The sequence below is a fragment of the Microtus pennsylvanicus genome, chromosome 1 (assembly GCF_037038515.1).
Source record: "Microtus pennsylvanicus isolate mMicPen1 chromosome 1, mMicPen1.hap1, whole genome shotgun sequence".
In the NCBI taxonomy this organism is placed as follows: domain Eukaryota; kingdom Metazoa; phylum Chordata; class Mammalia; order Rodentia; family Cricetidae; genus Microtus; species Microtus pennsylvanicus.
In genome coordinates, this window is record NC_134579.1 from 43,540,289 (window position 1) to 43,556,760 (window position 16,472).

General features: G+C 36.2%; 1 protein-coding gene across 5 annotated transcripts in view; it reads left to right on the forward strand.

Annotated features, from left to right (window-relative positions):
• The window catches only part of Lsamp (limbic system associated membrane protein), a 2,112,174-nt gene that overhangs the window by 1,251,513 nt on the left and 844,189 nt on the right, over positions 1-16,472 (forward strand). The window lies entirely within an intron of this gene.

Consider the following 16,472-nt stretch of genomic DNA (forward strand, 5'->3'; position numbering starts at 1 on the left):
CTGGCACCTGAATACACTAAATCTTTGTGAGGTGAGCTGTGCCCTTTCTTTGTGAACCATCTGCTTTATAAGAAAGACTAACTCTTCCTCAGTCTACTGCATTTGCCGTCATCATTCCTACACAGGGATGCTGGGGCTAAATCACTTTCATCAGTGTTCTTAATGCTGCCACATATGATAACAAGGAAGATCATAATTGAAATTATGTCTCCTTGGTGGAGTAACTTGAATAAGGCAACACCTAGCAAGCCATGCAGGAGATGCAGGATAAAATGAAATGGTCAGGCTTTGGGTCAGCTTTTTTCTCTCTCTCTTTCTGAACAATTTGCTTAACCTCAATGCTCTTAGTCTTATAACTTATAAATCTGTGATGGAAATACAGAAGAAAATGTTGGAAATTATAAATGTAGTCACAATCTTAGTAGGTTTTTAATACAGAAAAGCCAGGCAATGACTGTTTGTGATGCAGAATTTGTATGATGATGGGTAGCCTTCAGAGAGAAGGGTTTTGAGTGAAAAAATTTTAAGATAATGTACTTAAAATATTTTGGGAATAAGGTAATTTATAGGTGTTATGTCTGTCAACCCTCTTAATATATGTTTCACATTTAAAAATTAAGAACCTTCTAACTACTATGTTGATTAAATAGTTTAATTGAAGGCAGAATATGGGTTTATTGCTTGTCACTTATATCTGATAAAGAACCTGTGTCTTCTGGTTAATTTAATTTAAAATAAATCCCATCACTTTAAATATATTAGGAGAAGAGGAAGCCTTTCTCCCTTGAAAGCAACAATGGAGCAATCCACTATTAAGTGCAGAAAATGATGCTAATGCAACATGATGGCTGAGATTTCACAACAAAAAAATCAGAAAATTCACAGTTCTGTTTCCCAAAGCAACATTAGCTCTTCTCCCCTTGAGCGTGGGTAGCATTTCCTATTACTAAATACACACTTAGCTCTCAGTTATTACATATTCACAATGGGCCCAAATTACAGTCACCAGGGGCACCAGGATTTCAAAATTCTTGAAATTTGTATATTAGAGAATTTAAGTTTCCATGGTGCTTTTTATTCTCCTTTTAGCTGATATTAGTTTCTAGAATTCCTTTTGAAGTACTGAATATGTTATTCCTGCGTTCAGCCTCATGTTTCTGTATATGAGGAAATAGATGTCGCAGAAAGGTTATAGTAATTATTTCCATTTGGGCTTGGGAATGCGTACTTATAAGACTGGATTCAATGCTGGTATAACTGAAGAATTACATCAAGTGCCCAGGTCCTTTAGCTTGCTGCTCCCGAATTTGTCCCAATGCTTGAATTTCAAGACTGTGTTTAGCTAATTTTTAATGATACCTAATTTCCTATCATTAATATTCCAGTTCATGAAATTTCATCTACTTTAGAAGCCACAGCAGAAGTTTGGAGAGAGAGAAAGATGAGAAAGAGAGAGAGAGACATAAAGAAACACACACACACACACAGAGAGAGAGAGAGAGAGAGAGAGAGAGAGAGAGAGAGAGAGAGAGAGAGAGAGAGAGATCTTAAAACTCAGTAGTAGAGTACTTGTCTACTTTGCTTGAATTCCAGGGCTCAGGTAGCACAAAAAAAACAAGCAAAATAACCTTAACCTATGCCCTATTGTATATATATGCCAAGATAGACAAAAATAGTTTTGTTATTAAATAACACTTTGATAACAAATAATATTGAAATGAGAAAAAAGTGCCAAGATACATATGTTCAGAAGAAAGTCTCATAGTACATCCTGAAATAAGTGGGTGGGAACGAGAAAAGAAAACAAACTGTTAAGTTGCTAATAAACTAAATATTGATGTGACTTCATGCTAAGGAACATTAAGCAATCATGAGACATACAGAGAGAGAGTTATATATAAAATACTGTTAAATTAAATTTTTAAATGTCAGCTGAGTGTGTAACTTGGGGGATTCCTGTGTACCCATACATATGTACATGTGTGAATGTGCACGGAGCTTGAAAGTAGGTATGGAAGAATCCCTAAAATGTTGACAATAATTCACTCTTGGTGATAAGATTCTCAAATATAGTAATTTTCCTTTTCAGAAATATATATATATATATACATATATATATATATGCAAGTTTTGTTTTTTTCCTAGTATCACTTTCATGAACATAGAAGTACATTGTAACTTCAAAATAATCATGTATGTTCACATAAATACACAAAAATACATGCTGCAGCCTCTTTACATGTCTGTCTGGCATTAAAGCACATAAGAACAATCACAGACCAAAAAGAGCAAATCTTTTGTGAATGAACTCTTGAGTCTTTCCTTCCCACCCTCTGGTGGTAGCACTGTGGCCTTAAGTAAAATTGATTCTTCTACAGGTTCGGCTTAGGTGGTCATATACTAAAGTCCTGTCTTTTCAGGGTAAGCTGCATTTCTGTAAGAACCTTAAGATACAATGACCCAAAGAGTCTCAGTGTTGATGAACAGCCCAAAATAAAGAAGACTTTGGTGGCCAGTCCTTTTTTCAACAAAGTTGCAAATGGATGGGTGATAGGTGATCATTAAGAAGAATCACAGAGGGCCATGATGTCATGATGAACTTAGAGAATTTTAAGAATATGCTTTGGGGGCTGGAGAGATGGCTCAGTGGTTAAGAGCACTTCCTGTTCTTCTAAAGGTCCTGAGTTCAATTCCCAGCAACCACATAGTGGCTTACAAACATCTGTATTGAGATCTGCAAGGCATGCATGTAGGCAGAATATGGTATACACAATAAATAAAATAAATCTTTAAAAAAAAGAATATGCTTGGGATTGATTAATGAGAAGAGCAGCTGTCCAAATTCTGGCTTCAGAGTATAATTTAGTCAGAATTTATTGAATGTATATTTACCAAGAATCTAGACAAACACTGAAGAGTGCAATTAATAATTGAGAGCAGGGAAATGGATGGCATCCCGATGAGCTGAAGAAATGAAAAGGTGTGTCATAGAAGAGCGTGGCTAGAAGAACAGGAGACAAAACTCAGCCACCCTGGCAGGAAACCTTCCTTGTGTTGTCTTCATTTTCCTTCCCAGTGCCATTACCCACATGTGAGCTGCTAGTTTCTTCCTATTTACTAATTTATGGGCATCTGCCATTTGTCAGACACTGTGACTGTGGCAATTTTTTGGATCAAAGTGGAAATAGTACAAAGTCTTGAAGGATCACTGTCGTAGGATGATGACAAAAGGAAAACAGGAGGATTTCAAACATGTTAAGTGCAGTGGTATAGAAAGAGTCAGTGTGAGCCAGACATCCAGACTGGTGGACAACAATGGTTGGAGACATTCCCTGCTTTGTTTCTAAATTCACTTGTTGTTCTCCTGCTTGTTAGTCCTGACTTATCTCCTTCGACAATATTCTAATGATGGTGCTAGTTTTAAATGCTCAGAAAAATAATTTTATCTTATCCCTTTTTTGTTCATGTACTTATAATGACTCTGTATTCATTTTTATATATTCTAAAAGTTAAGGTCTTTTACATTATTGTATTTCATAATTTTATCTAAACTCACAAACTCCTTTCTCTTTTTTCTTTTCTCTTTCCTTTTTTCTTTTTTCCTTCATCTTTTTTCTTTATTCCCATGCTTCTTTCTTTCCATCCTTCTTTATCCCTTCCTTTATCCCTCACTCCCTTCCTTCTTTCTTTCTGTCATTTTTCCATATTTGTATTTCCCTCCGTGATGGGTCCTGAAGTTGTAAGGATGAACCCCGTAGAACGTCACCTCTAGGGGCTCATGCTGTAATAACACTGGGTGGAAATATATACAATGAGCATAGGAGATATGTAGTGAAATGAATGGTATGCAAACAGAATTCAAGATAATTGGAGAGGAAATCATATATGTTAGAAGGGACATGATAAGCTAAGTCTCTCAATACAGGCTAGAGACTGAAAATTGATTTTCTGTGTAAATGATGCCTGCTCTTGAGAGCACTGAGAAATACAGCAACCCATGAATGGAAGGAGATCACAACATTGAGACTGAGCAGGAAATGAATGAAAAATTAGTCCCTGGGAAATGTACAGAAGCCATGCCATGGTAGGATATCCTCATTAGCATTAGTAGTTTGAAAGCAGGGTCTCCACTGAACACTTGCAGGAGAAATGGCCGCATTGCTAGATTTGGAAGTGAAGCAATGTGTAATGTGGTCATGGAAAAATTAAGATGATATGGTCTTCATTTGAATGAGGGTACCTTGGGCAAGGGCAAAAAGGCAAGCTATACACGGGAGAAGAGGGACACTAAGACGCTGACTAGAAGAATCTGCAATATAACTGGAAGGTCTTTCAGGTGATGCCTTAGTATCTCCTTAGTATGCACCACAGAGACTCCATGAGGTTGCATGAACAGGGGAGAGAGGCACAAGGGGGCTAGGGAGCAAAATGATTAGTTCAGTCTCTCATATCTAAATTAGAGATGGCCTTGGTGTGATCCAAACTCAGTTGGACATGCACATTTTAAACTAGTAAAAGAAATCTGAACTATAAAATAAGCTTTCAATTGATATAAAAATGCCAGTCAGAATTTTAGGAGTGAATGCTTTTATTCAGCAACATTCTAGTGGAAGCTGAGTGCAACCATACTCTCCTAGATCCTAGACTTAGAAGTGAACACAATGCAAGACACTGCTAGTCATTTTTTTCCACAGTAGATAAGAATGTATGGCAAGGTGCCCGAGAATATTAATTTCTGATGGTTCTTCCCTGGGAAGTAGAGATGCAGGGTATGAGATGCAAAGTTTGCAACTTGTAAAATAGAAGCCTTAAGTGGGAAGAGCTTAATCAAAGGTGAAGGCGTTTTTACTGCAGTCAGAGATATAATGGGTTAGGGTGGCAGTATGACAGCTTTTTAAAAAATAATACTATAAGCTCTCACATCTCTCTCCTTTAAAAAAAAAAGAAGAGTCCAAGAAAATTTAGGGTAGTTAAATGTTTGGTGGTATTTTGAATTTGAAATACTACTTGCAAAGCATTTCTATGGCTTGAGTGGAAAATACAGATTGTCAATTGCTAGAGCGATGAATGAAATTGGAAATAAGTGTATTGATTCAACAATGACAAATCTTTGAAACGGAGATGTTTTAGAACATCATTCTGGCATGTGGGTGCTAACTCTCTGTCTAAATAGGTTATCCTTCCCCATGTGGACTTCAAGTAACTTTGAATAATGGCTTTTGTTTCTTTTGTTGCAGTGGCAATGTAACTCAAGCCTCACACATTCTAGACTAGTCTTACACCACTGAGTTAAGCTGCCAGTCCTGAATAGTGTCTTGAGGTTGATAATACTCATCTCAAAACAACTGTACAGTAACTCCTTGTTGTACCGTGCTTAATGCCACATAATACGGGCTGAAATGGAGAGATTTTAAAAGTGATAACTAGAGATTTGAAAATCGTCCTTTCCCATTTCTTACTTAGCTCAGGGTGGCTTATTCAGATATTCCCTGACTTTACATGTTTATATTTACTAGAAATCTCAAACACAATTTAATATTTTCTTCCAGCGACAAAGAAAGAGAAAACATTTCATTTCTTATAGCTGATTTTCATATTGCTGGAGTGAAGTTTCTGTGTCCTCTTTCATTTAAAACTGGTTGACAGTTGTAGGCATTTATAAAATGGATTTTAGTCATTTTTCATTCTTCTCTCTCATCATCCCCTCTTACACTGAAACCCTAATTCCCGACAAGTTTCCAGCTCCTACCTTTTCATCTCCTTTTTGGATGTGATCCAGTATGTTCAGTTAGTTTCTTTCTTATGCACAGCTGGGCGATTACTTACTAGAGCAAGGGTGATTTACTTGTGGCTATGGCACTCAAAACAAATGATTTCCTTCCCCTAAGTACCACTAATTACCTGTTCTTGCCCAGGGAATGGTAGGGCTTCATGGATCTCTCTTTAGTCTGTGAATAACTGTTGCCAGGACCAGTGTTTTGTAGGTCAGGTACAGATGGTCACCGCTACAGTGAGTTCATGTGGTCGCCAGCATTGTCCAGCAGATGTGTTTTCTGCACACTTCTCATCAGTCTTTCCCCTTTTCTTCCTTTCTTTTCCATCCATCCTTTTTTCCTTTCTTCCTTCTTTTTTTGTTGTTGGTGCATAAGTCCTACCAAGTACAATGGCATTGTTTTCAGAAGCCCAGATGTGTCCTCCCGTCAAAAGCATATAAACATATATTCTCAATGTGAGAGAAATGTATCCAGATATGTTTGTCTTTTTTCCCTGTAATGAATTCATTATATGTTACTTGTTCTCTTTAACTGCATTTCTTCCATTTAAATAATAGGAGTATTATATCATTGGGGCTCAAGTTCCTCTTAAAGTAGTAAAGGTAAACAATGCATGAAACTAGGACTATGTATCCTTAATTCTCAAAAGTCAACGAAATTAGCTTCTCAGTGTTTGCTGAGCCTCAGAACAATGCCAACTATTTCCAAAGTGCTCCCTGTCAACTGTACTACCTGAAGTCTGCTTGTATTATTTATAGCACTACCATTACTGTGAAAATATAGGATTTCAGAATTTTTATTTGGCATCATATGTAATTTTTGTTTATTTCCACATTTATTTCCACTAGCTGAATCTTGGACTATGCCTCTCAAATACTAATTGTTTATTATTTTAAAACAAAACAACTCTAAAGTCTCATCTTAAACTGATGTCACAGTTAATGTAAGTTAAAATCTGTTGCTCCTCCCTATCTCTCTGTTTCCATCTCTCATGAACACAAAGAATTAATTTTTTTAACATCTATTTCAGTGAAATGGACAATTGAACACAATTAAAACAACTGCTTCCTCAGTTAACAAAATTCATCATTACACTCATAAGATACATGAAAAAATTGAATTCTCATTTTTTTATTTTAGTGTGACACATTCCACCTTAGCATCTAAGTGGGGGTGGTCCATCTATGTTTATTCCATTGAAGATATTCATAGTATCTTGCTACCAAGCTTATTAGTTATATGCTCCTGGGGTCCACAGAATGAGTCTATTGTGGGCCATGATTTGAGTTATAGCACACGGAGTTCTTGAGCAGCATTATTAGTCACACCAGTGCAGCCCTTCAATGATGTGGAAAAACCAAATGTTAACTGTGTTTGCTTTTGAATATTGTGACCATAAATCTTCCCGCATTCATGGCCTTTGCAAATGTGATAGAGCGAATCATCTGCCAAGGTAATTGTTGCTTTCCCCTTTATTAAAGACAACTTGAGTTTAGACACGAAGGGGCCAAGGGTAGTCGCTAGCCTGCAAGCTAAGGATAGTGTACAACATAAACGCAGAGCAAATAGCTCACAAAGATGCAGCAATTACACAACAAACACCTCTTTGCTAAGCAATGAATTATAGAACCCAATATCCTGTAATTACAAACCATTTATATATCTGTTTAAATTACTGTGGATGCCACTTAGTGTAATCACTTTGATGATTAATCAAACATTATGTGAGGTATGGAATGCTTCAGAGTTCACAGGTGTGCATGCTTTTCAAACGCTCATCCTAAAGTTGCAGACGGCAAACTTGCTAGCTTCCCCCCCCCCCCGATATTCTACAATATAATCCAATCTTTTCTAATTCCACATTCTTCTTGAACTATCACAGCTTTATGCTTTCATTTGGAGATTCCATTCTCATTTTAATAGGAGAAAAAAAAACAGTTTCAATAACTATGATTTCCTGATTCCTAGCATGCACACCCTCCTGGGGGGTTAAAAGAGAAATAAACTCATCTTGCCAAGTGTTTGTTTGGAGTGAGGTTTGGGTGACACATTGAGCTTCTGTCTTCCTGAATAAGACCTTCAAACAGCATCATCCTAGAGCAGTCAAGGAATCAGGCCAAATGCCTCCCAAGGTTTTCCTAGGGTAGGGTAGAGACTGTGAATGACAAGGATTAGTCCAAGACTACTGGGCTGAGTTCTTTGCATTTTTTTGGCTGCCAAAGACTTCAGTTTAATCTTCTTGGCAATGATAAATATGGGTCAAATCGGATTATTCTAAACCAATATGAAAATAATTTGAGAACAATAGCTGGCTAGGGAGAGAATGTCATGCAACTGAATTACAATAAATTATACAGAGTCTTGCCTTGGAAGAAATAATTTAATAATAAGACTTGCAAGCACGATAATTACTGACTGTAGCCGGCACCCATCCACAGCTCAGATGGAAACCACGTTATGCAGTAAGCTACCTGATCACCTATGTTTGTCCATGATACAAATATGTGGCTCTGAGGGAAATATTAATAATTCACAATATTTCCTTAAATTTTACCACACAGTAAGCACTTTCCTAGATATTTTATAGATACTAATTGCTGACCATTACCCTGTGTCGTAGTTACCTATCATCACACCATCTCAAGGCTGAAGGGAATGAGTGTAGAGCTCAAAAGTAATCCGCTCATGGTTACTAAGTTGCAGAACTGGCTTCTCAAGCAAGGTGGCGCTGTTACACGACAGAAACCTTTTTTAGTAGCCAAGGAATTACTGATTTTAATCACATGCTATATCTCACATACCTTGATTCTCTGAAACCATTCTTTCTGCTAAAACTTTTGCACAAGCCTGGTTTATAGAATTGAGTAAGAAGGTCAGTGAGCTCCCAGTCTTGCTTCCACAGTATCTTCAAATGTCCTGCTTTTTCTTTTTTCCTTCTTTACCTTTGCATTGTTTCTTGAATAAAATAAAAGGCATTAACCTGAGTCAGGTTAACAACAAAGGAATTGAACCCTAGCTATTTCGAATTTCTTTCTCTGGCAATATTTAACTGAAAAGTAGCAAATTAGTTTAAAGGGTTGAAAATACATTTGGGGTCGAAGTATTGCAGAAATCCTAGAACAGAAAAACAACTAATGGGGAAAATAAAGTCAGATTGTGTGGGTGGAGAGACTAGAAGTAAATCTTTTTTGATTTTTAAAAAGTCTTCCATCTCTACTAGGCAAAAAATATTTTTCTTCAAATTTAACTTGTCTTTATAAGTTTGCTCTTAGCAAATGTTCTAACATATCACACTCAATTTTAGGAATATAATTATATCCTATATCCACTGGGTTACAATCTACTGGTTTTATCCACAGTGTAGCTGGAGTCCAGATATTTGTCTGGGGGAGGAGGGCTAAAGACAGAGAGACAGAGAGAAAGAGAGACAGACAGATAGCAATGAGATAGCAAAGACAGAATTATTAAACCAATTAGTCTTCTAAAGGCAGAATAGGAAGGATAAGAAACATGAAAAATAAACTAATATTTTATTTTGTGGAGGTAGCACTGGGAAAAGTAACTTCCCAAAGCAGGTTAGTTTCAAATGTTTTGAAAAGGGAAAGGTACTGAAGGAGCTTGCTTTGGACCGAGCCAAGAATAGAAAAGTGCCTTGGTAGATGAATTAAAAGACTTTCTAGGGAAAAAAAAAACAATAACTTAGTATCAATTTGAAGTCTGCGACATACAAGTAAAAGTTTTTAAATCATTCATTCACTCATTCATTCATTTTGGAGCTGATGTTCTAGGATACTACAAAAGGCATAACCTCTAGCCCGAAGAGACCATACCTACTTCAGTGAGATTTGAAAGATCTTTGTCTGGGAAGACCCTGAGCCACTCTTAGAATTCGCCTATCATACACAGAGGGGGTTTAAAAAGACTGAGTCATTTGTGTATATTAGATTAGACCCATATGTTCTTAATTCTTCAGGGAGAAGGGAGAAATTTGGTGTGACTCATTGAAACCTAGTCTGATCCTGTGATAGATACAGGTATACTCCTCCTTCTAGTTCTTCAGGAAAAGTAATGCAGTTATTTAAGATGGTTTGGATGAAGGATAGTGAACTAGCCTCTGTAAACGATGTTCTAGACAGTGGTTCTCAATCTGTGAATCGTGACCCCTTTGAGGTTCAAATGACCCTTTAACAGGGGTCTCCTAAACCTATCTGCATACCAGATATTCACATTAGATTTGTACCAGTAGCGAAGTTACAGTTATGAGGTAGCAATGAAATAATTTCATGGTTGGTGGTCACCACAACTTGAGGAACTGTACTGAAGGGTCACAAAGTTAGGAAGGCTGAGAGCCACTGCTTTAGACAAGAATAATAGGAAGGGATGGTATATTTCAAGGGGTTCCAAGCTCAGTTGAATAAATATTAGACTTATTAGACTAGTAGGCATAAATTATACTAGAGGCAGTCAAAGCACTGTGTGAGAACACGTTTTAGCTAGAGGTTGGTATTTGAACAAGGCTAATATTGTTAAACATGTATTTGACAACTAGAGTTCAACATGTAAGATGCTAGAACAACATGAAGAAAACTTTGTAAGCTGTGATTTGATGCTGATCATTCATCCCATAGCTGATGACTATCTTTGGTTTCGTTTAAAGTATCTGGTTCCCACCTTCAGGATCTCTGCAGGGAAAATATATGTATTGCTCTTGTCTTCTGTGGAATTCTTTTTTTTTTTCTCTTGGAACACGGCATCCTGTCCAGTAAGTCTATAACCAGAATCTTCATAATTTAGTAAAATTGTATTCTAGCTCATAACTAGTTTAGCTATAATTTTGTATTTAGTACAGTGGTCATCACATGGTATGTCCATTGATCTAAATCTTGAATATTGTTTTGACTCTGTCATTGGATCTGTTCATTTTATCCTATTGAGATATGATGCAGGGGGAGGTAACAGAGAAAACAGGGATAGAAAACCTCTGTTTCACTTCAGAGGAAAATTTTTTTTATTAAGATAAAATATAAACATGTAAAAACAAGTACAATTGAATATTGACAACTATTCATCAAAACTTAGTAATTACTTGGGTTAATTAGTACCTCATATTTCTTTTAATAATTTGGAAATAAATCTCAAACTCTGAATCATTTCATTTGAAAATATTTTATTATATGTTTCTAAAAGATATGACTGTCTTAAACTATAACCGTGGTTCTATGTCATTCTGAAAATGACAGTAATCACTTAGTGTCAGTTATTCAGTCAGTGTTCACATTCCCATAATTTTTATATAGATAGATAAGTATGGCTGTAACCTTATTCAAAATCTAAATTATTTCATTATCCATTACAACTGACTCAAAATATTTGATTTTTTTTTATTGGTAGCAGACATGAACAAACATCAAGCCCACTGACCAAAACCACATCACAACCTGCTTCTTTAAATGTAGTTCCTCATCTTTGTCTTGATGGTAGAAAATGACAGTTTCCTGACTAACACGTACTCCACCAGCTTGACTTCTTACCAGCACTGTAATCTACAACAGCAGTGGTAATATTTAACATGGAGTTTTAAATTTGGAGTGGTTCTAGCATTGCTGTAACTAGCATGTATTCATTTATTTAATTTTCTCACACACTTCATTAGCTCCACTTCCCAGACCTGGTAACCAAAGACTGAAGATATTAATGGGATGGGAGTTCCAGGCAAAGTAAAAGTGTTGTATCAACTCTCTATCACAATGTCTCTCCTGATAGAAAATTTGCATGGGGATGAATTTATCTTGTCCATAAAGATGAATTCTTAGCATGGAGCAAGAACAAGGCATTGTGGGTAGACTCTATTGATAGTGGAATCTTTTGAAATACAGTGAAACAATCAGTTCTCTAGTCTGTAAGACTTAGGTCTAGAAACAGAGGACCGAGGTTTGTCAAGAAACCATTAGCCTGGTTTCTGCTAACCATTCACGGCTGCCATCCCTTCTCCCCTTGGCTACCTTGTCGGTGCTCACAAATCATTCTCCTCTTTCTTGAGATCAGTCATAATAACAGGACCGCATTTCAATTTCCATTTGCCAGGCCTACATCTGTACGTTTTGTTCAAGTCATCTTGCATAAGCTTTTCTAATCTGCTTAGCTTCACATTTTGTAAAACCTTGGAACATCCGCAGAAGATACATCTCCTATATTCTGTGTTGCTTCCTCCTAGTTACTTTCCCACTGAGTAAAGTAATTTCCATGTTCTTAGAGACATTTTCATGACTCATTCCTCTTCTCTAGACAATGGTGAGAGTTCTCTGGGCCCACAATCATGTACACCAGCCTAGTCAGAATTGGTCATTTACAATCCCAGGAAAAAGGGCAAGGACTATTTTGAATGTCCATAGATACTTTTAATGCTTAGTGTCACTTTTCTAAGACAGAATAGACAGGCAAAGAGAAAGACAGCTTATCATGTAACTACATGTGTATCACTGCAGGAAAGATTTCTGCCTCTTCTTCCAGCTTTATACAGACGAGGCTGACAAAGAGAACCAGGGGATGGTGCTGATAATTCAAGGCAACACACACACAAGAAAAGGTCTACAGCTTTTGCTGTTTTCTTAACAGATTAAGAATTAAATCTTACAGGTCATACTATTTATGAGCACAAGTTGGACAGTGAGAAATCTGGTGTGACGACTTTCATCAGAAGCATTTTGAAAATGTTTGTGTTACAAACGGTAACCTGCAACAAAAGCACACCCCTCAGCCCATTTGCTCGACATGGAACTAGTGCCTTCTTATTTCATGAAAGTGGTGGTTCGCTCATCATAGAGAAAAGTCTAGTTTTTCATGTTTAGTTTGTGAAGTTACAGAGGAAGATGATGAGTCAAAGGATTCAAGAAGAGCAGCAGCCAGAGCCAGCAGGCTGTAGTGACGATGAGTAAGGTCAAGGATAGGAATAAGTCTGTGTGATCACATGAATTTCAATGCATTTCTATTTCTAATTAGAAACTTTTAATTTTCATGATGTGTAACTGGATGAGTTCTGAGATGATCATTTAGATTACAAATTCAGTACTGATTGCGGTAGGATTATACAGGGGAACAAATTTGAAAATTGGGCAGTAGTTTAACAAAAAAGAAGCAGAAAATAATTAAAGAAGAGGTCATGAAGTTGAAAGGAAGAGGGGGAGAAAAGAGAGGAATTCAGGGGCGAAAATACAGGGTAGAAATGTTGTTAAATACCCCATGAATGACATTCTTTAAAAAACAAGAGGGAAGGCATTACTTTGCTTAAATGAGCTATTCATTTTGGTTCAATATGATCAACTGTGATACTTCTCCAATGTACCTTACTTTGTCCTTTGTTACAATTTCTGCACACTGGGATGTGCTGATTCTGTTTATGATTTTATTTTATATTATAGAGAAAATTAGTTTAAATAATCCCCCTTTATATTTTACTTAATGCAAATCATATATGACTATTTACTAATGTCATTTTTCTTCTTTAGTAAGGGTAATGTTACCATTGAATCTATAAACTCTTATAAATATTTAGAATTAAATAGGTATGCTTTTTTTTAGTATTGTGCATTCCATATTTCTTTTTCATCACACTTGGGATATATTCATTATACATAGTCCTGGGACTATGTGCATGCATATAACCATATTCATAGAAGTATTTAATGTAGTTTTATCTTTTCTTCCCTTTTCTTAGCCCACTTAGCCCCTTTTGTTACCTTAATGAAGTTTTGCTTCCATATTTATCTGTTTATTTATCTGTTTGTTCTGTTTGTTTGCTTGGGGTCAGTTGTGTACATATTATAGGAGGCAAAAGACAGCTTGGAGGAGTTGACTCTCTTATTCCATCCTTATGGGATTTGGGTATCAAAGTCAGATGAGGGATCTTAGCAACTGAGCCATCTTGCCTGACAAACCACTTTTTTTCTACTTTCATGGTTTTTTTTTGTGATATGTTTGTGTGTGATTTTATGTATCATTGTAAGATCTATGATCCAGAAATAAGAAAAAGATGCAATATTTATCTAAATCAGACTTAGACAATAATTTCCAGCTGTATATGTTTCACAGTTTATGACTGAATAAAATTCCATTAAACATATATATATATATATATATATATATATATGTAAAATCCTATTTTCTTTAAAAAGTTCCTCTTTTAATAGACTGCTAGGTTGGTATCATAATGTAGGTATTATGAATAACTCTGCAGTAAGTATCAATGTACAAATATCTATGCGCTATATTAACTTAGAGTCTTTTGGGATTATATCCAAAAGTGGTATAGCTAGGTCATATGGTAAGTCCAAGTTTAGCTCTTTGGGATACCTCCATGCTAATTTCCATAACAGGTAGATGATTTTACTTTCCAATCCCTGGTGTGCACGTGTTCTACTGTGATGACCTCCTTGTCAGATTTTGTTGCAATTTATTGTTTTCTTCGAGGTTAGCATTCTGTCTGCAGTGAGAGGAATCCTCATTGTAGTTTTAATTTTCACTTTTCTGACGGGTAGTGATGTTCGCATCTTTTAATTGCTATTGGTCATTTGTACTTCATCATATTTTTCCATTTCCAGCTCCTGCGGGATCTTACCCAACTCCCTAGCCATGCCACTTTGTTCTCTCTCTCTCTCTCTCTCTCTCTCTCTCTCTCTCTCTCTCTCTCTCTTTCACTCTCTCTCTGAAAACTGTCTGTTCATATCATTAGCATATTTTCAATTCATTAGCATCAACAGGCTTTCTTCATCTCTTGTTTTATTTTGATTTTTGAAGGTCTGTATATTAATCCCTTGACAAATGTACAGTTAACAAAGATTTTATTTTCTCATTGTGTAGGCTGTCTTGTTATTTGATTTCCTTTGGTATATGGAAGGGTTTCACTTCAGGCCACCTTTTTCAAATTTTCTTTTTTTGTTTTAATTTCGTGGTTCTTATGTTTGCTTTATTTTAGTAGTATGAGTGTGCATACACATACATCCAGAAAATCAGAAGAGGGCATCAGAATTGCAGTACACATGGTTGTGGGCCACCACCTGAGGCCTGGGAATCAAACCTGGATCTTCTGCAAGAGAAACCAGTGTTCTTAACCACTGCAATACCACTATAGTGTACCTTCACTCTAGGCCCTTCTCAATCCTTGGCATTATTTTCTAAGCAGATAGAGGCCTTTTAAGGAAATACTTGCAAATGCCTACCCATATCTCAAAGTGTTTTGCCTATGCTTTTTCTACTAGTTTCAGAGTGTCAGGCCTCCATTTAGATCTGTGAACTACTTGGAATTGATTTTTGAACAGGATGAGAGTTAACAATCCACTTTCATTTTTTTCTACATATGTATATCCAGTTTTCCTTCACCATTTGTTGAGTCTTTTCTACCCAATGTATACCTATATGAAAAATCAGGTAGCTGTAGTCATGTTGGCTTATATTTGGCTGGTACTCTTTTCTATTAAGTTGATTTGCATGTATGTTTCTATTCAAGTGGTATGTTGTGCTCTGTTTTTCTGGCGCTGTTGTATAACTTAAATAAGGTACTATAGCATATCCAGTATTATACTTCTAATTCAGGATTGTTTAGAATAGCTAGGATTTCTTTGTGATCCTACAAGACTTTCCTTTGTAGCTTTTGTCCCCCTCTCTCTCTTTCTTCGAAGAATATGGTTGGACATTTTAAAGTCAGGATCTTAGATAACACATGTTGTTCTCAAGCTCAGTGCAGAGTGACAATAGCTTCAGATCTCTAATCTTCCTGAGTGTTAGAATATTGTTTTACAACACAGGAAGTTTATGTAGTGCTAGAGATCAAACTCAAGGCTTGCTGCAGGTACACCCCAAGCCCTCTCATTGATATTTTGAAGGGATTGCAATGAACCTGTACATCACTTTTGGTGATGTACACACCAATTTTCACAGTACTGATTATATTGTTGATGAACATAGGAAGAGAGGAGGCCTTTTTTTCTTAACTTCTTTGTTTTCTGCAATTGTTTTCCTTGGTCTTTTTAATTTTCATTGAAATGATTCTTCATTTGTTTAGTAAGTTCACCTCAAGGTATTTTTTATTACTTTGTTTTATTTTACTTTAAGGCCATCATGAATGGGATTGTTATCCTGTGCTATAAAAATAATCTTAGCAATTGTGTCTTGAAATGTTCAAAGTCCATTTTGAATATATGTATTTTCTGTTTATATTTACAGCCAATTCCCTAATACTCTACAAAATATTGGCATTTTACATTATTTAATGTCCTTAAAAGTCTCACTTTTGTTTGTTTCTCTGTGAAGATTCCTAGCAACATTTATTCTGACTTTGTATCTGAATTTGCCTTTTCTTACATCCTGCCCCTATAAAGGAAAATAATAAGTAAAGTATTTTCTAAAAGCAATAGCAAGCCAACCAAATTAAGCTCTTCAAATTTCACAATAAGTGCATCCTATTCTGATCCATCCTCTCCCAATACAGTAGACATGTGGGTACTAACCATATTTCCTGTGTTAAATCCTTCCTCCATCAACATTTTGAGACCTTGACCCTATACAAAGAACTGTGGGCAACTGAGAAAATATAGGAGCAGAAGTTGTTCTCCTCGGAGAAAAGTACATCAATTGAATGTCCATCACCAAATGGTCAGCCCTGAAAACATACATACAAGTAGCATATATGGACCCAATGGGTTA